This window comes from Jaculus jaculus, chromosome 12 (assembly GCF_020740685.1).
Source record: "Jaculus jaculus isolate mJacJac1 chromosome 12, mJacJac1.mat.Y.cur, whole genome shotgun sequence".
Lineage (NCBI taxonomy): Eukaryota > Metazoa > Chordata > Mammalia > Rodentia > Dipodidae > Jaculus > Jaculus jaculus.
This window is the reverse complement of record NC_059113.1, coordinates 83,266,627-83,280,450: the sequence shown is the minus strand read 5'-3', so window position 1 is coordinate 83,280,450 and position 13,824 is coordinate 83,266,627.

The window sequence follows — 13,824 nt, the reverse complement described above, 5'->3', positions numbered from 1 at the left end:
TGAGCATCAGAGCATAAGCCCTGGAACAATTAATAACCAAAAATTTAGTTATACATAAGCACAGACTACATGCAACATAGAATACAAGACATGACATGATTGGCCAAGACATGACAACATGAAACACGGAGAGACATCCTTTTAATATTTTAGTTATGGCTTAAATTGTTGAGGACTTATTCTTAACAGGGCAACAGCCAGGGGTTTGAGTTTAAAGTTGCAATATATATATATATTCCCCCCCCCCCTTTGGTAACATGTAATGAAAGAAAGAGGAAAGGGAAAAAAAAGGAAGAAAAAAATCCCGGAAGCTATGTAGTGATTTTAACTTTTACCAAGTAGAGAAAAAATTAGATATCCATACGTCGAAGAAGTTAAAGAGGCCCATTAAAGACAGGAGTTTCTTTAACAGGACACAGTTTGTATTTGATTTAGAGAGATGGCTTGAATTTGGAGTGAGAGGGAGTGACCCTGGCAAGCCATAGCCAGGTGGCAGAACTGTATGTGAGAGATAGTTTTAGAAGGGACAGGATTTTAGAGGGTTTTTGGTGACAGAGGAGAATTTGTCAGGTAGAACAAGAAGTACAAAGGAAAGGATGGGAACAAAGGGTAAAGAATCCCTGAAGCTAGGAACCTCAGACCACTTGCCATGTCTTCTGCGGATGTTATCAAGATCAATAAAAATATTAAAATCAAAAGCACCAAACTTAGGTCAGTGGTGGCCATTATATAAGCAATATTGTGTCCAAATTTGAACAGAGAGCTGGAGTGATTTGGCAGGTATTAGCTCAGGATGTTTGTGTTCCTTTAAATTAGCCTTGAGACATGTCAATGGAGTGTCTTTTGGAACAAATAGAGAGCCCATTTTGGAGGACAAGGAATAGAGTGGCCAGTCCCATCACTAGGGACATCTCCCAGGCTTAGGGAGGGCAAATAAAACTCAAGAATTATGAGGGGTATCCCTATGCTCATAATGCTTGGGGTGTCCAGTGAAATGCTATTTGGGAGTCTCCCAGAGTGTCCATTAGTCCATGGACCAAAAAGTGAGAAACTAGCCCAGTTTCTGAGGTCTGGGGTGGGATGCCTCCACCACAGACCGAGGGCAAATACCTTGTCCTGAATTAATTTTATGAGAGTGTGGAGTTCAAAAGTCCGGGGAGAAAAGAGAGGGACAGGGAGCAAGAAATATGACCTGGTAGATTATCTAAAGGACTTTCAGGTGAGCTCAGAGGGATTTTGGATATTCATCATGAAGTAGCCCTGGCCAGAACCCCTCAGTCTCCACAAATGAGCCACGAAGCTCACACACTCTGAAGGTCAGAGTGAGAGGAAGCAGAGAAGGTAAAGCTGCCAGGTGTCAAGCGGGTTTACGTAGAGCACCAATAAAGCTCCCTGAGCTTCAAGGTTGAATGGAACTTGCTCCACTCATGTAGCCACAAAAGACCAGAGGTCTCAGGTCATACTGGTGGCCCATTAGGCCAATCAGTGAACCCAGTGAGTGCCTGTTCTCCTGAGGGAATGGTACACTGGCAGGGAGGTGGGGAGGAGAGAGGAAGAGGGGAGGCATTAGCCTGAAGGCCCTGGAGGGGTATCTGAGTCATGGCGCCAGAAATGTAAGGGAAGTGTAAGAAAAAAGTAATGAGAACACCAGACTTGAACTCTACAGACAAACTGTTTATGAAGAGAAAACAGCAAGGGCCAGCAGCTTTCTGTAGGGAGGGAGGCTGAAGCACTTAGCCAGGCTAGGGTGTAAGTTTATAAGGCGGATCTTAAGGCAAATATACCATACCTGGTTCAGTTGATATGAAAATTGTAGCTGTTTGTGACCTTGTTCAGTACAGGCTTTTTAAGCCAGGAATGTCTAAAGGAGGATACTCAGATGGCCTCTGGTCCTTCTAGGCCATCTAGGCTAAGGGGCATACATCAGTCGGGGAAGGGTGCCAAACTTCTTTATTGCCCACAAGCTTTAGAGATAGCCACTAACTCTTTAGCTCCCTTTAGTTTCAGGGAAGGCTATTAACCCTTCAATAGCATTGCAGGGATTACATAAATACAGCTTTTCTGAGGTATGCCATAAACAAATTAATATAATGGTTGAAGTTTTTAATTCAGTATATGCTACATACTAATATCTGTTCAGTTTTTGGTCCTCAGCTATGTTCTACAGCTTCCTGGGGCTTTAGAAATTGCTAACGGAACAAACACGGTATGAGACAAACTTAATTGCTGATGTGTACAAGGCCCACTTTAGAAAAGAATGGCCTTTTCTTGTATGTTCAGTAGTTTATAGTATTGTTTGAGTATATTTATTTTTCTACCAGCACTATCCAAATTTCCTGAATAATCTCAAAGTAAATCTGGTATTTACTGAATTGAAGTACATTTCTAACTCAAAAATGTATATGTGCATTTGCCCACTAATCAATGTATTTTTCAAAATAATAGAATTAAAAAATTAAAAAAAAAATCTGTTGCTCACTTTACATTCCACCACATCATTTCCATAATTCCTGGGAGAGAGGATATCTGGTCATGAATTTACAGTAAGCCCTGAGCCATTGTCTCTGTAGTCCTGCATTACCCATCTTTGCTGTTGTTAAGACAGACTCAGTTTTAACCAATTTTCATATGGACCTACTTCTCAGAGATGAAGCTTTTAGATTACTTAGACTTGTAGTAATTATGTTCCAGTTACTTTTCTCACCAAAAACTTGAGTCATTTTCTAGAAAAAGTTTTATATCTCTCATACATATTGACATATATACATTTCTTCATTGTTTGAAAATACACCCTTTTGTTTAAACACTTGTTGGGGTGGGAGGTGTCTGTGACTCTGACACACCCACATCCTGACATTGTCCATTCTACAGCTTTTCAAAACAGCCTTCAGAAGAAGCAGAATACATTTTCATTCATTTTCTACTATACTTTTGTGAATGCAAATCACTATCTTGTATTTCTGTTTCCTTGTCTATACATTCTTTAATTGTTTATAAGAACCATTCTAAGTTATGTAAAGATACTTCATCTAATATATTTACAAATTTGAATTTCTATAAATCAAGGGAGAATCATCTTATTAGCATGTCATTATTATTTTAAATGTCACATGAAAGTTTAACTTAATATGTTCTTAAAAAGAAAAGGTTTTGTTCAGTAAGATAGTACTTGATCATTCTCCATTTACATAATGAAATTGTTGAGAAAACATAGTTTACCCAATCCAATTCTCTCTAAGAAAGCCAATTGTTTTATATAATCCAGAATTAGGTTTTCTTTTGAATAGAACCTGAAAATTCAATTTTTAGACAAGTAAATTTGGAAATTACAATAAGAGCTAACAAATAAGATTTTAAAACAAAAAGTATTGTATATTAACAATGCTATAACCCTTTCAGCTAGAGTTGCAATAATTAATTCCAATAATACTAACATTCATTCCTCCCAATATCTTTCATATCCAGGCAACCATGTTGTTACACAATTGTTACATTGTTAATCATAGCATATAGATAAGGAGGATGTGAATTGAGGAACACAATATAAATATATTTATGCTAGTAAGTTTCCAAATAAATCAAGCTATTTCACTATTCCCACCAAATTCTAACATTAGCTTACATATAATGAATGTGTATGAAATCTGAGGGAAAATCTATAAAACACAAAATTAGATAATTAAATTATTTCAATTACTTTAAACCATTAGTTAAGAATTGAACTGAAAGAAATTGGTCTATTTGATCTGTTAGAAAATATTTTAGTCTGTATTCAACTATAGATTTTAAGTTTACATTCAGTAAATTTCACAAAAGCAATCCTTATGGCAGCAGTGTGAATTTCATATAAAATGAGTTTTGTCTTTGTCTAATTAATGAGTTAAAAAGCTCTAGAAGTTAAGTTGATTAACTCAACTCACAGAATTTACTAATTTGATAAGTACACTGTGTCCTTGATGTATGTACATCTTCTAATAACACTGGCTACCACAAAAAAAGAAAGGAAAATAATGATGATCTTGGAATTTCAGCAAAAAAACATATATACATGATAAAATACCTAACTTATGGTCATAAGTGTTTACAAAATAATTTATTATGCTAATAATTATATTTATCAATGTCCATCTAGAATGAAATGCAAGATACCAAATGTGACTTTTCCAAATTTAAGGGAAAAAAATATTTAGCACTTCAGTACTGATTCACATAGAAGAGAGACAGACAGGAAAAAAAAAAAAAAGTGTGCCAGGGGCTCCAGCCACTGCAAATAAACTGTAGACACATGTGTCACTCTGTGCATCTAGCTTTATGTGGGACTGGGTAACTGAACCTGGATCATTATGCTTTGCAGGCAAGCACCTTAACTGATAAACCATCTTTCCAGCTCCCTTTCCTGGCTTTTATCAAAATCAAAGATGACTGGTAGCTGTTTTACAAGAGTCTCAGAATTAAAGCTTTTAGACGTGATTTCCCATTACAAGTTAGCTTTTATACTCAGATCTGTAATTTATTTTTGATATAGCTTCTCACTATGCAGTCCAGATTGTCCTCAACGAGGTATCCTCTGGTTTCTTTCTCCTGTTAGCTGACACAACAAGTGTGAGCTATCATGCCTGGTGTGATTTAGATACATTTGTTTGCTGAAACTACTTTTATACCTACAATAATATATTTTATACCCTTGGGAACTTGTTATCTATGTGCAGGCCGAACCAAGACCAGCATCGTGGACTACACAGTCACCTCTGCATCAGAAGAGTTGTGTTAGAGAATCTATGGTTTTCCATTTTCTTCAAAGAAAAAGACATGGTAATTTAATCTATAACTATAATCTATAACTATAATAAAAAGAGAGTCCTTTGACATAATGATGTGACTTTAAAGCCACATCAACCCCTAATCTCACCATAGTAAGTTTTATTCAATCTTCTATACTAAAAGAATGCTGAATTTGAAAACGAAATACAATAGCATCAGCCTTTGCTTCTTCAGTTAAAATACACATGCTCTTCCACACTGTGCTTGAGACAAACCACACATACTTATCATACATCATCACCAAAGACAGATTTTAAAAGTACCAATGCTCATTTTTGTAGCAATATGATGTAAAATAGAAAGCTTTTCTGTGTCAAACTTCTGATTTAAGGATATATTCCATTTTTGATTTGCATGACATAAATACACTCTGCTTTAAGTTAATGAGCATTCACACTTAAAGATAAATTCATTTTCTCGTCTTGGCACTGAATCTTTAAATCCATTAACTTTGCCTCCTCCTTTTTTTTGAGAAGCCACATCTTTCAGGCAGTTCAACCTCCAAATTAAATATACTTAATCAAATTCTGTCATAAACTGTGGAATGCTAAAATAAAAATTATTGCTCAGTCTAGCCTCTTAATAAGAGCTATAAGCAACCCCAGGAAGAAGACAAGGAATTTTAATTTGGCATACTTTAGATTAGGTAGGTTTCAGAGTTAGTATAATCATCATGACTTTTTCATACTATTCAAAAATGACTGTTCCACAAAATCAAACATCATGTTAATCAAATTAGATAGTATGCTAATCTGTTTGTGCTGATATAAAAATATCCATGCGTAGTAACTTATGTCATTTTTTCTCTGTTCTGGAGAGCAGAATTTTAATACTAAGACACTAAAATGTCTAGTGTAGACTCTGCATAAACATTTTTGTATATCATTTTATTGGTAGCATCCATAAATATTTACAAGAGACCATAATAATATTTATATTATAATCATATTCACTTCCCCTCACACTTCTTTGATGTGGCCATTGTATCACTCTCTAATAAGGGATAAATGCTATTGGCTCATAAGTCAGAAAGGATGTAAGAGACACAAAAGTGCAAAACTCTATTCATAATGACATTTATCCATTCATTAGTTATTTCAAACTTAAGTAAATTATTATAATGTATTTTGTAATGTAGTCAGTAGTATAATAATTAGTATTGTGACTTAGTTTCCTTGTCTTCTCTTTATGCATCCATTCATTTTTAGAATTTTCAATTGCATGCAAATGAAAAAAAGAATAGGAATTTTGTCATGGAGTGTTTGTTGATACCTTTGGTTTAAGGCAGATGCAACAAGTTTTCTTTTAAACTTTTTTAAAACATTTTTTCTTTATTTTTATTTATTTGAAAGTGACAGACAAAAAGAGAAAGAGGGAGAGAGAAAGAGAGAGAGAGAGAGAATGAGAGAGAATGGGTGCATCAGGGCCTCCAACCACTGCAAACAAACTCCAGATGCATGCACCACCTTGTGCATCTGGCTTAAGTGGGTACTAGGGAGTCGAGCCTTGAACCAGGGTCCTTAGGCCTCACAAGCAAGCCCTTAAACACTAAGCCATCTCTCCAGCCAGCAATAAGTTTTAAAGCATTTTTATTGTTCATATAAAAAACTATTTTTCATTAATCAAACCATCTTTAAGTCAAAACTGAAAATTCACAAGCCTAGAAAACCAAACAACTATCATAAATATACCCAATACACATTATGTTACTGAGTTTTTATTACCAATAAACATATTTAGACATGTATGATTTAAAATAATAAATTGTACTTTCAAGGAATGTAATTCAATAAGTTAACTATAAAGGAAATTGCTGGACTTATTTTCCTGGTTTTTGGCTTTCCAGACCATTGTGAATTTATGTGTTGTGGTGGATGACTAATATTCCAGGATTCCATTTTTCCTCTAACCTCTATCCTTTATCACCTTGACATGACACTCTTTAACAACTACCCTCGGTGACATAAAATTTATTTTTCTATCTGTTAATTTTTATTTCAAAATTAATTTTTATGTTCTCTTGTACCTTGCCTTAACAAAGAAGCAAATATATTAAAAGTCAAGATCCAAAAATCTGATCCCTGGCTGGGTTTCGTCAGTCTTACTTTTCTCTTTTCAAAGTTGTCTTCATGTTACAAGATGCATTTTTAAACCCAGACTAACCATTTCAGCTTAGACTAGAGGAGACTCACAAGTGTATAAATGTCATTGGCCACACTGTGCAGTCCTTAGTCACCTGTTGTGTTACTGGGGGATAAATGTCTGACACATGTAAAATGATTTTCAGTTCTGTTTTAAGTTAAAACTTGAGTCATCATGTTAATTTCCAAAGGAATACGTGTAATAAAAAAAAAAAAGGATGAAATGGACTGTAGCGATGTCTTAGAAGTTAAGGTGCTTGCCGGCAAAGCAAAAGGACCGTGTTTCTATTCCCCAGGACCCACAAAGCCAGATGCACAAAGTGGCACATGTGTCTGGAGTTTGTTTGCAGTGGCTGGAGGCTTTGTCTCTCTCTCTCTCTCTCTATCTCTGTGTGCCTATTTCTCTCTCAAATAAATAAATATTTATATAGGAAGGCTTCTGTAAGATATATAGTCTATAATATTTGGAATATCTTTTTGCATAATTTTTTTGGCATTTTTAAAATTATTGTCACATGTGAATATAATTTTCTTATAACATGAATTTCTTAAATTTTTGTGAAACATATCTCAATACATAATTAAAACCATATATATTTTTTTCTAAAATCATTAAACATATATATACATATATAATGAAATTAGTACAACTTTATTTCATTATATAGAACTATAAGTAAGTAAGAAATAATATATCCTGCTCTAAAATATGCAAGTTTATGGCAGATGGTATTTTATTGATTCTGGAGGTTTTCTTAATGTCCTATAAATTAGTAATATCACCTATAACTTGATAATTATAAACAAAATATCTACATTTACTCTGAAATGTTAAGAACATCAACTTCCTCTGTTATTATGATAGTATTTTTACATTTTTATAGCATGTTATTCATTTCATATCTGGTAATATGTCTTTCAGAAGTACAGTTAGAATGTTTTAATCTGTGAAAATTAGCTTGTAAAGTTACTGCAATCATTCTCTTAAAAGTATATATAAACATTTATTAAATGGATATTCCATGAATCACAGAATGTTCACATAATTTCTTATTTATATATTTATGAGAGGGAGAGAGAGATAGAGGCCTCCAAGCACTGTAAACAAACTCCAGACACATGAGACATCCTCTGCAACTAGCTTGCTTGGGTCCTGGGGAATTGAACATGAGTCCTTAGTCCTCACAGGCAAGCCCTTTAAATGCAAAGGCATCTCTCCAGCCCTACCTATAGATTTTATTTCTCATATGATCCTTTATTCTTAGCCTTTTCATTATAGAAATAACTTATCTCCCATATTTTAGTTTTTGTATCTTTAAGAAAATAACATGTAGCCATATAATATCATGTGTTATTTTTGTCATGATGTCCCATTATGTTGAAGTGAGCTAATTATTACAAGGCCTTTATATTATAAGACATATAATTGTAAATGAGCTGTTAAGATTACTCTAGAACACAATTGCCATTTGGATTTAGTGAGGATCTAAAACACATACAACATGTGTATGTGTGTGTAAAATATAATTTAGTTATAATTTATCTCAAAGGCTTGTACCTCAGTTTTCAAATAAGTGCATAAAATAACTATAGTCTTTTTTTTTTCCTTTTTTGATCCAGAGTTCTCAACTATATTTGCAAAAGTTTTTTTTTTTTTTTATTTTGCAGACTAAATTTCCACATGGATACATATCTATATTTTGGTTAAAAGCAAGTTAATGGTTAATAACCAGTTTATAGTATCATAAACCATGACTGTGCAATGGGCGAAAAATAATTTGGCTCATAATCCACTTGTCAAAACTTCTTCTACCTATCTTCATGATACAGGAATTCTCCCAAATCTTCCTGGGTATATCTGTTAACCCTGTCTCACTTTCTCACTTTCATTTTGTGTCTGTGTTTGAATGTTGTAAATGTACACGTGTGTAAATGTGTGTGTCCCACATGTACATCTGAAGAGGCTAATGTGTCCTTGAGACAGGTTCCATAAGACCCTGGAGCTGCCATTGTCAGGCAGCTTCACAAATCAATGGAGTGCAGTGGCAGTGATTCTCTGCTCTCTGCACCCCCAGAACGGGTGTTACCAGTGTGAATAACCATGCCCAGCCATCTCAGTCCTCATGCTTGTGCAAGAGCCATTCAGCACTGAGTCATATCACCAGTCTGGATTTACTCTTTCATAAAGTTATTCCCTGGTCTGGAGAGATGGCTAAAGGAATAAGTGCTTCCTTTAAAACCTTCTGGCCCAGGTTACACTTACTGCTACCACCAATGGGTGCACAACATGGTACATGCATCTACAGTACATTTGCAGTAGCAAGAGCTCTGGTGCACACGTATTGTCTCTCTCTTTTTCTCTCATTGCAAATAATATATAAAATTAAAAAAAATCAATTCCAATTGACCATGACAAGGTTACAAATATGTAGAATAAGCGGAGGGCATCATTATTCTGATGGTTATTCTGTGCTATGACAAGTAACATGCATGATTTTTGTAACTTGAACTATATAGTTTTATGTTATTTTATAATTTTAATCAGAATTGAGGTAACTGTAGATTGAATGTGATAAAGTAAGATTCCATTAACCTTCAGGAAGTCTTTTTCCATTCTTGAGCTAGGACTTCCAGTACTATATTGATCAGCAGAGGTGAGAGAAGACAACTCTCTCTTGTACCTGATCTTAATGGGAATTCCTCCAGTCTCTCTCCATTAAGTATTATTTGGGCCTTCAGAGCTTTGTATATTGCCTTTATTATGTTAAGATATGAACCAACCATGCCAATTCTCTCCAATGTTTTGATCATGAAGTGATGTTGTATCATGTCAAAGGCCTTTTCTGCATCTATTGAAATGATCATGTGGTTTTTATGTTTAATTTTGTTTATGTGGTGTATTACATTGACGGATTTCCATATGTTGAACCACCCTTGTGTTCCTGGGATAAATCTCACTTGGTCAAGCTGGATAATGCTTTTGATGTTGTGTTGGATTTGTTTTGCGAGGATTTTATTCAGGATCTTTGAATCTAAGTTCATTAGGGAAATAGGCCGGTAGTTTTATTTTCTTGTGGCATCTGTGCCTGGTTTTGGAATTAATGTGATACTATCTTCATAAAAGGAGTTGGGTAGCTTTCCCTGTTCTTCAATTGTGTGGCACAGTTTAAGGAAGATTGGTTTGAGTTCTTCCATGAAGGTTTGATAGAATTCAGCTGAGAATCCATCTGGTCCTGGACTCTTCTTTTTGGGGAGGGTTTTTTTTTTTATTACTTTTTCAATCTCCATGAGTGTGATGGGTTCATTGAGGTGATTAGTCTGCTTTGAGTTTAGCTTTGATAGATGGTATGTGTCCAGGAATTTATCTATGTCCTCCATATTATCCAGTTTTGTGGAGTAGAGGTTTTTGCAATAAGTCCTGATGATTCTCCCAATTTCCGTTATGTCTGTTGTGATCTCTCCCTTTTTATTTTGAATTTTATTAATTTGAAGCTCCTCCTTTTTTTACTTGATCAAATTGGCCAAGGGTTTCTCAATCTTGTTTATTTTTTCAAAAAACCAGCTCTTTGTTTTGTCAAGTGTCTTAATTGTTTCCTTGGTTTCCAATTCATTAATTTCTGCTCTAATTTTAATTATTTCTTTCCTTCTGGAGCTCTTTGTATTGGATTTTTCTTGTTTTTCCAGTGCCTTTAGGTGGATATTTAGGTTATTGATTTGGGATCTTTCTGTCTTTTTTATGAAGGTATTGAGTGCTATACAAGTGACATATACATGGGTAATATAGATTTGTCTGTATTGCAGAGAGAGTTTTTCTACTCTTATCTTCAACAATGAAGTTCTTGCAGATGTTTAAGATTTTTTTCCTCTTTATCCTTTAAAATTTATATAAATGGAGGCAAGTACTTCTGGAAGAAAAATTCTAGGAATCTCTCCTTTGAAGATGCTTACAATAATTCTTCTCCATGATCATAGGTGGAAGATGTACCCAATAAAATACCAGAGACCACTTTCATATTGTAAAGAGCAAAGATCATTTTGAGAAATTCTCTATCCACAATAATTCTTTGAGTAATAGTTATTTATTTGTTTATTTATTTATTGGAGAGAGAGAAAAAGAAAGTCAGATAGAGACTGAGAATGCATGCACCAGATCCTCCCATCACTGCAAATGAATTCTAGATAAAAATGCCACCTTGTGCATCTGGCTTATGTGGGTACTGGAGAACCAAACCTTGGTACTTAGGCATCTAGGGATTCACCTTAACCACTAAGCCATCTCTCCATCTCTGCATATTCACAATGTTCTATGTGTTTACTTCTAGTATCTCAGAATGGGACTACATTTGGGACCAGACCCTTAAACTGGAAAGTGAATTTAAACATGAGCATTAGGGTGGACACTAATCCAATCTGATTGACATTTCTGTGAAAATAATGGAGGTGATACCCATGCTAATAATAAGCACATACAAGGCTATGTGATGAAATGTGAGATGCCTGAGGAGTATGTCAGCTTGCACATACTTTGAACCTGAACTTCTAATGTCCAGCTTCTTTGCAGTTTAAGAAAGGATCTGCATATCAGCTGGTGAAAACACACACATGAGTATTTTCCCTGGTACTATATCTTCTGAGACATAAATTCAGAACAACTCTATAGTTACAATCCCAAGAGTTTCCACTCCTCAAAGGTATCACTGGAATTTTAAGTGCATTTTGCTGAAGTGATTTTTGCTCTCATAATGATCAGTGTTCCCCACTACAGGGCCTCTATCAAGATGGTTGTTTCCTTAGCAGGGCTGAATTTTTTATCTATACTCTGACTGCAATTTTTTCTATATCTCACAAGAACATCACTATTTTTGTTATTATAGATAATACATTCAGGATATTGTATTTCTGTAACAAAATGATATGGAAGCTTGCCAAACAACGGAATATGAAGAGCACTTGAACTCTACTGTAAGAAGGTAAGATAAAAAAATAAAAAGTGGCCACTGTTTTACTTCTAAGTATTCAATATTTTAAATTGTCACTTAAGAACTATGTATGAAATCTTGCGGAAGAGGGGGCGGAAAGAATGTCAGAGTTACATGTTGGGTCATGATTTGCAGAGACATTTATCATACTAATAACTGGGGGCTATCTCCACAATGCACAACCCATTTTCATTAACAAGGAGGGTCTAATGGGAGGGGGTAGATCACAGATGAGCCTAAATAATGGTACCAAACTGCCTGTATTCACTGAAATGAAAACTAATAAATTAAATTAAAAAAAAGAGAGAAAAAAACACTAAATAAACAAAACAAAACAAAACAAAAAAAAAGAACTATGTATTATTGTATGTTATTAGTAAATGACACAAGTATGTTTCAGAATAAATAAGACATTGTATCTCATCATGTTTAACAAAAATTCTCATTACTAAAATTTCTGACTGAAATTTGTAGAATTTCTTATAATGCTTTTCAACAACTTTCATGGTTTCCAATAAAAATGTACCTTCTAATTGCTGGGACAAAACAACTAGCTTGCAGCAGCTTATAGGTGAAAAGGGTTTATTTCAGGCTACAGTTTCCACAAGAAGCTTCTTGATGCACAGAGAGCATGGCAAGACTAAGAAGCGACCACATTACCAAATACCAACAGCATGTGAGCAAGGGTGAGCCAGCACAGGCACGGTGTGCAGGACTGTAGAACTCAAGGCCTGCCTCCAGTTCTGCAAGGCTCCACTAGCTAGAAATCAAAAATGAGGCTTCATCACAAACACAAGAGGCAACGGGGGCCATTTCCATTCGAAGCAACACACATGTTTCTGTGTATTCCTTCAGAGAATAAGTACCATGAGTGCAAACTTCCTGAATTGACTGGCACACTGTCCTTTATAGAAATTGATTCTATGCAGAAAAATAAAACAAACATTTATATGGATTTTCAATGGTGGAAAATATTACAGATTAACACTTCTTAAGCAGTTTGTCTGGAATCCTACAGATGGCAATTTAGTGAATTCTTTTAAATCAATACTTGCATGGCTGTTTGAAGTTGTTCCTGTATATTCAAAGCACTTAATTTCCTGCTCAGTGCTATTTATTTATTGTTCTTTGTTTCTTTAACATATTTTTTGGAAATAACTAAAATCTGTTCTAGGTTCAACCACTTTTCTTCAAATTTAATTGTGTTATTTTTCCTTATTGCTGTATAGAATTCCATTGTGTAGATATACCACATCTTGGTTATCCATTCATCTAATGATGGGCATCTGAGTTGATTCCAGCTCTTAGCTATTATGAATTAACCAGCTATAAATATGGTTGAACAAATATCTCTGAACTGAGGCATGGAACATTTAGGGTAAATGCCCAGTAAGGGAATAACTGGGTCTGTTGGTAACTTTACAGTCAACCATTGCAACAATCTCCATTTTGCTTTCCATAGTGGTTGCATCATCTTACATTCCCACTAGCAATGAATGAGGGTTCTTATTTATCCACACCTTCACCAGAATTTATTTTGATTTGATTTGCTAATGCTTGCTATCCTTACAGAGCTAAGATAGAATCTCATAGTTATCTTAATTTGCATTTCCCTAATGATTAGGGATGATGAACATTTTCTTAAGTGTGTGTTTGCCATTTGTATTTCTTATTTCAAGAACTGCCTGTCCAGTTCTTTGCCCCATTTTGTGAGGGGGTTGTTTGACTCTTTATTGTTTAGGTTTATGAGTTCTTTGTAGGTTCTAGAAATTAGGCCTATGCCAGTTGTATAGCAAACAAAAGTTTTCTCTCATTCTGTGGGTAATCTTTGGCTCTATTTAATGTATGTTTATCTGTGAGGAAGCTTTTCAGCTTCATGAGTT